The 14286-nt window shown below is 34.2% G+C and overlaps 1 long non-coding RNA gene across 1 annotated transcript; it reads right to left on the bottom strand.

The window, feature by feature from the left end:
- Positions 1-4775: 4775 nt before the first annotated feature.
- On the bottom strand, positions 4776-5598 carry LOC128224762 (uncharacterized). The gene is made up of 2 exons (XR_008259536.1): positions 5512-5598; positions 4776-5048 (listed from the first exon to the last, which is right to left on the bottom strand). It is a non-coding gene; the product is annotated as an uncharacterized LOC128224762 (long non-coding RNA).
- Positions 5599-14286: the final 8688 nt, after the last annotated feature.

Here is a 14286-nt window from a genome sequence, read left to right on the forward strand (position 1 = left end):
TCACATGAAGCATATGCTATTTAATAATGCTATGGAAACCACACGGACACGTCCAGTAGTCAAATTGTTAACAACGACCATGTTTAAAGTCACAATGTTAACCTAGCAGACACTGAACAAGAGACACATATCAGTCAAAGAAGTATACGGTTGTATAAATTGGTTTCTTATAGACATTTGAAACAACATCACGGTACTTCTGTTTGCATCCATGTTAAAGGCGCTAGTGTCTTGAATGCACGTTCTACACCTGGACTGATATTCTGTATCTTACAGAAGGGTTTGTTTTCATTGCAAGACCCCGAATCACTTCAGTTTTAAATATCAGTCGTAAATAGTATTCCTGAATAGATAAGTTTAATGGCCTGGTTCGGTAGCGTTATTTATCATCAAGTTATTAGATGTTTAGAAAAAACGTGTCGACAGTGCGCAGTGGCAGATGTGTTTGTTTTACATGGACGCTTTGTTAATCAAATATCAATTGGAACACAAGAACTTGTAATGCTGCAGCCAAATGTCTTAAACAGTATTTCTCTGTTTTATTGTATCAGTTTATGTTTACAAAACGTTAATTGATTGGTCAATATTTATCAAGTAACTACTATTAACCAATCAGTTGCCAAAAGATAACCTGCGCAAAACTTGTCTAAGTTTTATTCAGTTGATTGCTGGTTTGTTTATCTCTGCAATTTTAATATGCGTTCATATCTGCCAGCGTTCGAACATTATTTAAGCAATAAAATAAAAGCTTGTCCAAATCCTCTTTAACCTCAACGATCGCATTTTATTACGCTTCCTGAATAACGCACCTGTCTAGGTGGGCTTTATCTCCTAAAATGGCACTGTCTGTGCCAACGATGGCTTCAGTGCATGTACCAGGACGCTAGATCATTGACAATATTGCAAACTTCTTATTAACACTCAAAGCAGCTTTGACTTATAAGATCCAGTAACATCACAGTTAGCAATGTTGTCACTCAAATCACGTGATGATAAACCACGTGACGTATTTCAGAACGTTTTCGTTTATTTGAAATAAATTTTGTCTAAAAAGTAAAATGTTGTTATTTATTAAAATTTAAATCAAAAAGGGTTCATGCATTTAAATTCTAATTTAATTTAAAAGTTTTAATTTCGTTTTCAATAACATAGATATAAGCTGCAATATAGTAAACGTTCTTATTAACTCAAAGAAAGATGAATAATTTATCGCTGCAATGTACGTGTTTCTTAAATGACTTTAGCTTTTCGCATACATATTAATGTTGGCCCTACATTTGGAAGCGATGGTATGGTTCAGAAACGTTTTAATGTGTATATGATTTAATCCTAATCATAATATGCCTATCTGTTAATTTTAACTATGGAGATACATACTTGATTACACGTTCATGCCTGCCAGATAAAGAAATGTTACATAATATAATTGTTTACAATTTCACTACGCACCTTACATAGCGTGGGGTTAAAGAAAAGGGTTCTAAAATAAACATACATAATGAAGGTCTGACCAGTATCGTTATGATGGTCTTAATGTCTCATAATTATCACAAACGCTTGTATAATGTCGTTAAAAACATGTATATGTAGAATGTATTTGCAAATGTTAATATTAGGCCACAACAAATTGATCATTTGTTCTATGGATTTTGCCCAAAAAAGTAGGAGCGAGCGAGTTTTGATTGTATCACATGAAAATCTGTCTCAATATATAACAAATGGCAATAAGATCCAGTGCTTTACTATTAACTTCAATCTAAGCATGGATATATTGTAAAAACAACATTCCTCATAGTAACGTGCAATTATTCGAAGACCAAAAAGAAAACTATTGTATTCATTCCGTAACTTACTATCACAAAAAAACATTTTAGACAAGTAAGAGTAATTCATCATTTGAGCATTTCCAAATATTGGGTCAGGTCTATATTTGAACTTCTTGAAGCAAATGATAATATTGTAGTGACTTTGACATTGCAGAAGATCAAAAGTGTAAAAAACACAGAGAACATCTCTAAAAAAAGACACTGCGGATTAAATTGCGGGACAACATAATTGAAGCAGTATTAAACAAATCTGCAAATGTGGCACCGGTTATTATATAAGAGCAGGTGGTGGAATAAAGATGTTTCCCGTTCAAGACCTCGCCTTTACCACGAACCTATGGTTTATAGGTCCGTGCCTTGAAACAAAATATCATGACACCCTCCAGAGCTTCAATGCCCGTAAGAAACAGGCCTCTTTAATAACAGGCCACTTAACTACAAATCGATCAAAGAAAACAAGAACAAAGAATTGAGAAAATTAAAACTGTCATTTTACTTATAAAAGGTTTTATTTTCTGAATTTACTGATGTTATTTTTATACTGTACATGTACATGTATGTGTAATGCACAAGTCAATTGTAACCACGGCCCCCAAGGTCCGGGGAATAGCGGGGACTGACTTTCGGTGCAGCCAACCCCGGGCAAATCCACCGGCACTGCGGGGCCACCTGGAAGCTATCTCCGGTATACCCCCGGTTCTGGGGGGGGGGGGGGCATGGTTACAATTGACTGGTGCATAAATACAGACTTTTTCTAAAACATTTACAAGTCCTACTATTTGTATCTGTTTATAACAATTATGAGTATATGAAAACTGAGAAATGCATGATAGAATTTAAAAAATAACTCACGAAAACATGTTCATTTGTTGTAAGTCGAATGTCCGTGTATTTTAATACAAGTTTTGCACTCAAAATCTGATTAAGTTATAATTTAACACTAAATTTTGAGTACAAAACAATGAATTACCACTAAACCGGGTTTATGTTTAAACTTTTTGCTACTTAGCATGTTTCTGCTTTTTGCATATATATTAAAACACACATAAATAATTATTGCCTTCGACGCTGTGAAACTGTTGTTGTTTACTGAAGACTATAATCCATTGACTATGACACTGATTTTCAATTAAAAATGTGTATTTTACAATTACGAAAACCATGGACCTATAAACCATGGATTGGCAACTCTCATCTGTGTTAATGCGATCATCTCAAACTCACGCGTGCAGCGGGATTTCATTCCGAGATCTTACCGTGTGGTCATTTTCGAGACGTCCGACATCGGCCGAATATATACATGTGGGAAAACATTAATTAAAATTGACTTAAATGCGTGGTACTTTTATTTGAGTTGATAATAGTTCAATGGAATCTGATTAAATCACAGTTATTAATTATAATTAAATCTATAACGAACAAGGCATTATTAGCAGAGTTGGCGGAAATAACCGAAGATTGCCGTTAATCACCGATCGGAGATTCGGCGGAATTTTTCGATATTTGCCGAGCGCGCGCTAAGGATTGTGGGTAAATTATTATTTCTTATCGTTTCACCGATATGGGGCAGTTGCCAATCCATGCTTTATAGGTCCGTGCGAAAACTAAAAGTATCCTGAAAATTAATACCGGAAATAAATAATAACGGTGCGTCCTGCAAAATATTCCCGACAAAAAGACTGTCAACAAATATCGGCTGTTTTGCGGTTACCCGGACCTGATTTTGTCCTGACACGAGGAAAGTTTGCTCGCGGAGAATGTAAAGCATGGAAATACCTTCAAAAAAAGCGAAGTCGACGTTGCAGGTTTAAATTTAAGTAAAGAACTTTAGAAAATAGAGATAATTCAGAAGTAAAAAAAAATAATATGCGCGGCCAAAACGTATGTGCGGGCGCAAAAAAAAAAGTTTTTTTTTTATTTATTTTTTCGTTTGTCGAATTTTAGGTGCGGCAAATCCGACGAACAAATGATCAATTTGTTTTGGCCTTAATGCAAAACAACTGACAAGAACATATTGAAAAGTAAGAATAACTGTTGTTGAAAATGGTCCGTTCGCTTAGTACATTGTATGAATATTTTGAACGCTATAGAGCAATGTATTACATGTAATAAATTTATGACAATAAACGTTAATGATAATTAATAAATTAGGCAACTTTTCAATTCCATCCATGTGGCATGTACATAAACACTGCACAAAGTACACCAAGTACGTGCCTGGATATCAACAATTTAAGCACATGTGTATCCTCGTATTTAACTTGTAAAAAACATACTTTAAACTATTTAATATTTTTTCCGGAAATTGAACAGTATCTCAAAGAATGAAAGGGACGTACATTTCGATGAAAGATAGCCTCAAAACTTTGACTATACGTTAGCCATTAAGCTTCATATAAATCTTAAAGCTGCACTCTCACAGATATACCATTTTTACAACTATTTTATTTTTTGTCTTGGAATGGGCAAATATTTGCGTAAATATCTGCAAACTTACTATATAAGATTGTTGACCAAAAATCAGATCGTAGATTTTCATATTTCCGTTCGAAAATTAATGTTTTATGGCTTAAACTAACGGTTTAAGAAAAATGCAAAAAACATCTATTTTTGAACTTATATATAAAAGTCTGCGATCTAATTTTTGTCAGCAGTCTTATATAACAGGTTTACATGTTTTTCGCAAAAATTGGCTCGTTCCAAGACAAAAAATAAAAAGTTGTCAAAATGTTCAATCTGTGAGAGTGCAGCTTTAATTAATTACAATAATCTTACTTCAAAAAATGCCTTCAATAAAATTCAAAAAAGTAAGTTAATAATAAAATGTGGCAAGGCATCATTCCCCAGAATTCTGTAATATCATAAATTAGGAATATAATGTATGTTATGGTGTAGACATGAAAACATATAATAAACTTTCACTAAACAATATATAAACAAACACAATCGTTGACCCTTAACCTTTATTTGCACGCATTAGAAGAAAAATCCACTGTATACAATTAAATATATAATTAAATAGGAAACTATAACACACGTTCTTCAGTAAGACATGCGCAACAAGTTTCAGAAAGTCATTAAGAATTAGCCAATAGATATGGGTGGTTTCGAAGACGTACTTAGTGTAGTATGATTTGCGCAGCTAGTTTCAGACACTGATATGTTGGTCACAGCAACACCGTCTTGCTTGTAGCTCTGGTCAACAAGGCCCTCAAAAATCACCTGAAGACACACATTGGTTCAATTACATCGGATGACGAAGAAGTCTTAAGAACGATAAAAGTAATAATGCTAATAATCATGAATGATAAAAGCAGTATTTTTCAATATGTTGTAATGGTTTCCATGATAAAACATATATGCATGTGTATTATGCTACCCAACTTTGATACTAAGAGTTCTCATGTTCTTTTGGTATAACTCAAGCGTAATAAACATTTTCTTATCTGAACCAGGCTTTTTTTCCGATATGAATGGTACAAATGGATTGAGTCGATGTGGATGGTAAAACAAGTTTTGTATTTATTTAAATAGAAAGTTTGTTATAATGTTATTACTTTTACTTTTATTTTTAAGTTAAATATTTTGTTCAGTTTTCTGTTTAAAAAGGCTATTAAATTGCAAACAAGTGGGAACATACGATTTAAACATTCGTTTAAAGTTTTAATTAAAAAGACAAACTTACATAGATCGATTCAGATGACGATATTTCCACGTGCTCGGTGATCCAAGTGTTTCCTTGGTCAGTGGATACGGACCACACTTTGGTCCCGGAAGTTGGAAGCGATTGGACGGTGTCACGTAAATGTTTAGTTCTAAGGCACCAGCACCATGTAAGAAGTACTCGAAGGAAAGACATCTTGTTTTGACTATTGCAGAATCAAAGACGGGACTTTTTAACCAGGCTATCATTGGTCCACTGTGGGATGACTGTGAGAATTCAACTGCGACTGAAATAGATAAGGGTTTATTCAGCCGAACTATAATAGGGTCGTTGTTTGGGTGATGTGAGAAATGCATTGCGACTCAAATGAGTTAAGAATCTAAAATAAAGGTAGTGGTACAATCAGTGTGTGTATACCACGTGATAAATTGCGTCATAAATACAAAGTCGGAAGGCAATAGTTTGCTTCGATGAAGACTTTAAACAAAGATAACTTCACTATTTCTTCACCATTTTAAATGAAAAAAGCGCAGTCTACGCCGCTTACGGAGCCCCGCCTTCAGTCTTTTATCAGTGTTTGATTGAGTGTTTAGTTTCTTGAAACACTTCGACAAACCTTTCACAATACGGCCGTCTTACGGAGCACTGTCAAAACATTATTTTGGAAATAGGTTTATCGAAGTGTTTGATGAAACCAATCACCTTATCAAACTTCGGTAATAAAGCGGGTTTTTTTAAATGGTGTAGTAAAAGAAAAGTTATCTTTGATTTAAGTCTTCGTTTTAAGCAAACCTACCGACGTAGCATATATGACGTTATTTATCATGTGGTATACACACACTGACAATGAAGTAATGCGTATTCGTTACACGAATATTAATTTGATATTTCAGTTTCAGAAAGACCGCTTTTCTGTTTTACCTTTCACCCAGATTACAAAAGTATGCATAAGATTTTCGTCTTCATTTGCTTAGATAGTTTTGGAAATAAAATGATACTTTCGATAACAATTATATATAAATAAGAATAATATTAGATTGTGCTTATTTCTTCACTCCAATTATCAAAATGATATTCAACTATCCGGCTCCAACTCATCAGTTGATACATTTCACGGCAGACTTGATGCAGGTTGATCTTAATCTATATTCTTTTTCTATTCACTTGTTATTTCTTTTGTACTAGTTTCTTTTTGTGAAGCAGTGTTCTGATTGGTAAATACATACCTGAATCATTCGATGTCACGATCCAGTCGAGAGAACTTTCGCCAACAAAGTTGGTCCAGTTACACAAAGTTCCTCTTTCAAATGTGCATCCTAAAGTCTTATCTAAAACCCAACAAAAAACAATGACATCAATAGTTGGGTGAATCAACGGTATGATACGGAATAGTGCCTCATTTAATGTGCATAACAGCATGAATAAGAACTAAGCAATAGTGCATAATACACATTTTAATTGAATTTCATTTAGTGGTTTAGGTAACTAGAGGCCGTTGGTTCGATCCCTTACAGGGTGGTCGTGTGCGATGTATCTGTTTTAAATCAAGGTGCAAATGTTAACTTATTTCTCAAGTGCCAGATAGCACATACACTACATGTCCTTATTCTTAAGCACTTAACATGCTTCAGTGGTTCCATCCAATGTCGTTAAGCACTTAACATGCTTCAGTGGTTCCATCCAATGTCGTTAAGCACTTAACATGCTTCAGTGGTTCCATCCAATGTCGTTAAGCACTTAACATGCTTCAGTGGTTCCATCCAATGTCGTTAAGCACTTAACATGCTTCAGTGGTTCCATCCAATGTCGTTACCGTTATGTTATAAACTATAATGAAACACTTATGGCCTTTATGCATATTGTAACTTTACCGTTATATGGGGTACATGTAATATAAACGTAAATTATATACGAAACAGATAAGCAACCGGCAACAAGATCTAGAGGGTTCAGGTTATTTAAACTCAGTGTTGCAATGTTAAATATGTCAAAAACATTGTCAGGATGTCGTTAGCAAAAACAAAAGTCCATTTTCTTTTAAATTTGACGTCAATTACATATTTGACGTCGCAAAGTGAATCCCCTACCGGATCATAAAACAGGTACTTCTCTTCTTCAGTAAATATCATTTGAAGTTGGCCCCTGTTTAACAACGACTGTTTTAAACTTTAATGAAACACAAATTGCCATTATGTATATTGCAACTTTACCGTTATAGTATGTACATGTAGTAAAGCCGTTATATACGAAAAAGATGAGCAACAGGCAACCAGACCATAAAACAGATACTTCTTAGTAAATAACACTTGAAGGTGGCCCCTGTAAAACAACGACTGTTTCATCAAATAACTTACGTATTTCGCAGTTCCTTCCCTCGTACTCGTTGGCTGTCACGTTGTCGTCGGTACAGAAGCAGAAGTAAGGACGAACGTTCGAGAAGCATAAACCATGCATGCACGGGCTAGATAGGCAGGGATCATGTCCTGTAGTGCATTCATACATTGTACAAATATCAGTACATTCATATGTTAGCAAAAATATATGGATAGTAAAATAAAGAAAGGTTTTCGTATCGATTTACACGTGTAAAACAAACACCACATGTTAAGGAAAAAGAAAGAAAAGTGAATCTTAATAATTAATCTTACGATGTTCACAAAGTGGGCCATAGTACTCATCCTGGCAGAAGCAATCAAAATCACCCGTCAAGTCATCGCGCATTTTGCATTCGCCAGAGTTTTGGCATGGTATCGAATAACAAGGGTCTGAAAGTTTCCAATGTAGCGAGTTATATAAGAATGCAAACTTAACGTTCAAACAAATAAAAATACTGCAATTTGGACAACACCTTAAGTTATAAATAGTTTTATCACATGCATGGACAGACGAATAATCGAGTTCCACTTTATGTACAATACATGTAAGATCTTATCACGTACTTTTCGGCTCGATGCGTGTTAGTATACATGTTGTGTCTGGCATGTTCCTAAAACGTGAAAAATATACTTATTGAATCAATTCGTATTGAATGAATGGTAACAAATTGTTTTTTTAATGCAAAGAATATTAATAAAAGTTATTTGTATTCAACTACGCTAAAAGCAGATCGCGTAGTATTTTCAATTAAGCAATTGAACCTTAGGACTTTACTCTTAGGAATCTAAATTATTAATGCAATAATACACTTCATTGAGAAACTATTTGAACTTCGTAATACAAATAACACGTCAAAACACGCCTACACTTAATAAATGTTATCATTATTTTTTATTTTGTTTACGAAATACTTCTACTAATGCATCGGCATACATCCGTCCAAGGTTGTTTCTGATTGAAATGGCCGAGGTGTTCCGATTTACTTAATCGTTGTGCACATTCATCAAAGAAAACGGAGACGCAACTGACATCTCGTTGTCTTCGCCTAGTCCATGTTAAGACATCATCATCAATATAGATAAACATTTCAACACTAACCATACTTACCCGATTTCCACAATGGCTTCTAAACACACGTTGAAATAGCCTGACGTGTTGCTTTTGAAATGAAGATCAATCTGGAAGGTATCGGACAAAAGCTGCTCCGGCTTACTTGTTTCTATCGTAAACGGTTGTCCAACATTCGTGAGGTTATCGTTCTTTACAGCCTCAATATTTGTCACAACTATATCCTTAACCGCGCTGAAATTCATTTTTTGCAACTATTTTGAATTAGCGAACAGCATTGGCCCATAAAATGATGACATAAGTCATCAAAAAACATACGGCTTTTAGCAAAGATGCCAGTTACGATGTTTAACAGACAACACCCATATAGGGTAAAAATATAATAATAAGAGGGCATTAGATTGGTGATCAAGCACACAGAATTTATATAAACATTGTTTTTTTTTAAATTGATAAAAACGATCCTTGGTGATTTTAAGAACGAGTTTATTAAAAAATTGTATAGAATGACCACGAGTGTGATATTAGTTTCAATTCCTATCATATATACTAATTTCATGATCGTTGTATAATGCGCACGATTTAAAATGCATTTTTGTCCTTGATGTCATGTCAGTCAAAAGGCTTTAAATTGGTCATATACCAAAACTGTAATTTTTCATGATGACGATGCCATTTAAAATGTAAATACAATTAACCTGCAAAAACATACCTGTTGGACTTAACAAACAATGGTAGGACACACACGTGTTCCTGTAAGCATTCTACTCCGTCAACTGGCGAGGGTAGGTCAACAAAGTGTGGGAGATCCTGGAAACACAAACATGCGTCTAAAATCTAATTACTTAATAGTATCCACTGATGATACAAATGAGATTACCTCAACATTCAGCAATGTCGATATAGTGGTATGTGTGTTGTCTTGTTGTATGTCATGATTTGTGTTTGCGCTCGGCTTAGATCCATGTGCCATTTAACAAGAACGGTGTTTTGTTTTCTGGTAACTAGAATATTATTGATCTAATGGAAACTGAAGGGACGTGTACCAGGTGATAAATTACGTCATATATGCTACGTCGGAAGGCAATATTTTGCTTAAAATAATGACTTAAATCAAATATAACTTTTTTTTTACTACACCATTTTAAATAAAACAAAGGGCCGCTTAAAGGGACACGCCTTCGTTTTATTACCGGGGTTTTGTTAGCTGATTAGTTTCATCAAACACTTCAACAAACCCGTTTTCAAAATAATGTTTGACAGTGCTCCGTCAGACGGCCGTTTTGTGAAAAGATTGGTCGAAGTGTTTTAAGAAACTAAACTCTCTTTCAAACTCTGGTAAAAGACAGTAGGCGAGGCTCCGTAAGCGGCGTAGACTGCGCTATGTTTCATTTAAAATTGTGAAGAAATAGTGAAGTTATCTTTGTTTAAAGTCTATATTCGAAGCAAAATATTGCCTTCCGCCGAAGCATTAATGACGCAATTTATCACGTGGTATACACACACTGTTAAGGGTTTAAACCAGTTTATGAGATGTCAAAAGCACGCCTTTTAAAACTAACCAAAATGGCACTAGACAGCAATAGCAAACTTATTTTTATTGATACATGTTTGGGTAACATCTTTGCGCGGTCATTAAGTATATTTACACCTCAACTTCTATTCCTTTAATGAACTGCCTTTCGGAAAACAATATACATGAAAAATATTTATCTTGTTATTGTTTGTATTGTGTCAGAAAGTCCCGTAAAATATAAATCAACATTTTAGAAAGTGTTGATTTTTATAATTTTAAATGTATAGTTGCCATTACTGTTTGAAATTTACGTTTAAAAGTTATTTCAAGTGGTTGATCTTTTCCCGCGATATTGTGACGCCATTTGAAAAAAAATGCTTCCGGTTACAGTCGGGTCGTTCTATTTACAGAATGGGTAGGAAAGGGTTACTGAAAGTTTTTGTTTTAAATGAAATTAAGTATGTTTTTAACAATTATTGAATGAAATAATAAACTATTGGTGTAAATATAAGTAATGAATTGCGGGCTTAATGTCATTATCGGGGATATGAACGCAATTGGGCTGGTACGCGTGAAGTCCTTCGGACTCCACACACTTTGACCAGCCCAATTGCGTTCATACCCCGATAATGAAATCAACCCCGCAATTCATTTAATTAAAAATGTAGGTACCATCTTGTTAATGAAATTCTATTTTCTTTAAACATACATAAGTAAAAACAAATTGTAGACGTGAGTTAGTAAATACAAGAATTATAAGCGATCATCTTCTAGCCAGAACTAGTATTATATCCCACGAAGATACAAATTTAAATCCTTACAAACATACGTTAAAATGATATTTTACAGGAAAGTTTTATTAAGAATCATACCGTTATGGATGGTAGAGTGTAATTCAGATCCGTGTCTGAAATTATAAATTGGAAAATTATTTATTCGTGAACATGTTAATAGTTGATTGTTTTATATCCTCAAGGATAATCGAATACAGATTTTTAAAAATAAACTAAATAATGTGTTTTAACCTATTACTGGAGTTCGGTGAGGGGTTGGGCGGTTGGGTCATTTTATTTATAAGTGTTGTCAATTAACATTTTCAATCAAATCGAAATTTGGAGTTGTTTGGAGGCTCCAAACTATTGCTCATCTTATATTCAATATGTTAACTCCTGCATGTTCGAATAAAGATGTTTTCTCCACAGTCAATAATGCAGAAAGTTTTCATTGCCAAGTGTTCAAAGAATACACTTTTCCAAAGAGATACCTTTCAATACATATATATTCTACTTTCTTAAGCTTACCTTTAAAATACAGAACAAAACATAGTTGTTCCGCTGTGCTTATCCTGCAACCAATGAAAAGAAAAGAAAAATGATATATAGCTACAAACTCAAACATATGAAATCCAACAAATTGATTGAACTTTATTTCACCATTGAGATACCTCGGCATTTGTTATTTAGTCTGATGGCTGGCTTTGAAACGCCTGATGGTTGATTTTTCTAAATTTAAGATATCATCTAGTCGGCCACGTTTCTGCCAATCATTTTTGCTGGGTGTACCGATGGCAAAGACACACATATAGTTTGATTCCTATATATATATATATATGATGTATATATATATATGATGCAGTTGCAAACAAAGCCCGTTACAAAAGATATGTACTTACCCTCTTGTGTCAATAGCTGAGATGCATACAATGTCTTGTTTGCTGTACTTAAAAAGTGGGGAGGTAGGAATCTGGGCTTCTGTACTTCCATTTAACTTCTTAAGTTGGGAAACGAAATAATCATTTTTATTTCTGCTTATCACTGAATACTTATGGATCTCCCTGAAACATATACAAGTATTTGGACTAAATAATGTGAATTTATCAAGCAAACCTGCCTATGCGTTTGTGCCATAATTGTACTTTGAACCAATTAAAAATCGCTTTACTCATTATCGTCATTCGCAGCGGAAGCTGCAGCGGCAGCAGCAATAGCACGAAATTTCGTATCTCATATTCAGCATTAAAGTATTATGCTTTCCTCTGATCCCTCATGCTCAGTGCTCACATGTTTCATTAGCCTTTTCGAAAATGAAATTTATAAAATATCTTCCTGGCGATGAAGATGTGTTTTAATTAGTAAAAAAGCACTATGTTAATATAGAGAAACTTTAATTGGATAAACGATGTCAAAAATATGATTAAACCATTAGACAAGAACATTAGCAAAATAATTGTTTAGGTGTTCAATGTTAAGGGCATTACATTAATTCAATGAAAAGTACACAGCTTTCCAGTACAACACTCATATGAATTTTAACAAACAATGGTAGGACACAAACGTGTTCCTGTAAGAATTATACTCAGTCTTACACATGTCCAGTTACAGAGTTTTTAGATGTACGGTACTATATCAGACTGCGCTTTGTTTCATTCGAAATGGAGAATAAATATAAAAAAAGTTATATTTGTTTACATTTCTCATTTGAAGCAAAATACTACCTTCCAACGTAGCATTTATGACGTTATTTATCACGCGATATACACACACTGTATATGTTACTGCCACAGACGACAAAGGGACAAAATGACATCTAGCAATCTATCGATACATATTGAGTGAAACACATAAGAAAAAAAAATGTTACAAACCGTCCAGGTGCTGATTTTGTGTATATCGTGGCTGACCATGTTGCTCGGTTGTAGACAATAAAACGTTCATTATCCTTCATTTTGGGTTCTATAAATATCGGTGCATCTGGTTCGTCTTTTATTTTTACTAATACCTAAAACGAGAGCTTAACACATTACAATACAAAACAGTAGAGCTGCATAAATATGTTTCTGATCTTGCATAGGTACGATAACTTATAATGGAACTTGATTTTCCTGCTAATCTTTAATTTATTTTAATACGAATGTAATAGCAACAGAGATATACGAACGGGGATAGATTAAACACGCTAGTCATATTTGAAAGCATCTCAATGATATATGTACAAGGAGGACAGTGATCTAGTGGCGAATAGATCCATCTGTCAACCAAAAGGCAGTGGATTTGAGCAAACCCAGAAGCACTTTATTTTGGCCTCTCAACTGTACAAAAGAACACTCGAAAGAGGACTGATACACAATGTCACAAACCTGAACTGGGATTTCACCCACACTGTCTCTAAAGGCACTTAAGGTTCTGCTCCCAAAGTCTATTGGTACTTTAGCAAATTCTGATATCACTATAGGAACAGAAACCCACTCTTCCGTGTGGTTGTTTTCAATTGCCAGAGTTTCAATTTTCACAGTGCAGTTCTGAAATTCATAATGGTCCTTAGTATATTGGACGATACATATTTTCATATAGAATTGTATATGCTCAAAGACTTACTAGGCGCCACTAGGAAATCATATTTTTACACTGAAAATGTATTTTGGAGTATTCTGTATAACATTGTGCAACATTTTCTTTTCCTAAAATGGACACAAATCAGTCAGGTTGATAATTCATAATTATAATACAAATGAATCTGACAGGAACGCCCAGTAACCAACTGTTTTTGAGCTCTTGTTTCGTCAATAAAACTCATTAATACGAAAGCACATAGTCAACACCACATTTCAGTTTATAAAGCTTAATATATATCTTTACCTATTGCAATTAATTTTAAGCAGGGCATAGGAACAACAAATAGTATGATCATTCTTAAATACACCAACATGTGTAGGAGAAAAATAGTATCAGCGCAGAATAGACTCCAACTGCATGACCGGTATCCATAAAGCATCTTAAGTCATTTCTTAAACTAAGTCGATTGTGTGGGGTTTTTTTCAAATTAAAAAAAGTATTTAT

Source organism: Mya arenaria, chromosome 17, assembly GCF_026914265.1.
Source record: "Mya arenaria isolate MELC-2E11 chromosome 17, ASM2691426v1".
Lineage (NCBI taxonomy): Eukaryota > Metazoa > Mollusca > Bivalvia > Myida > Myidae > Mya > Mya arenaria.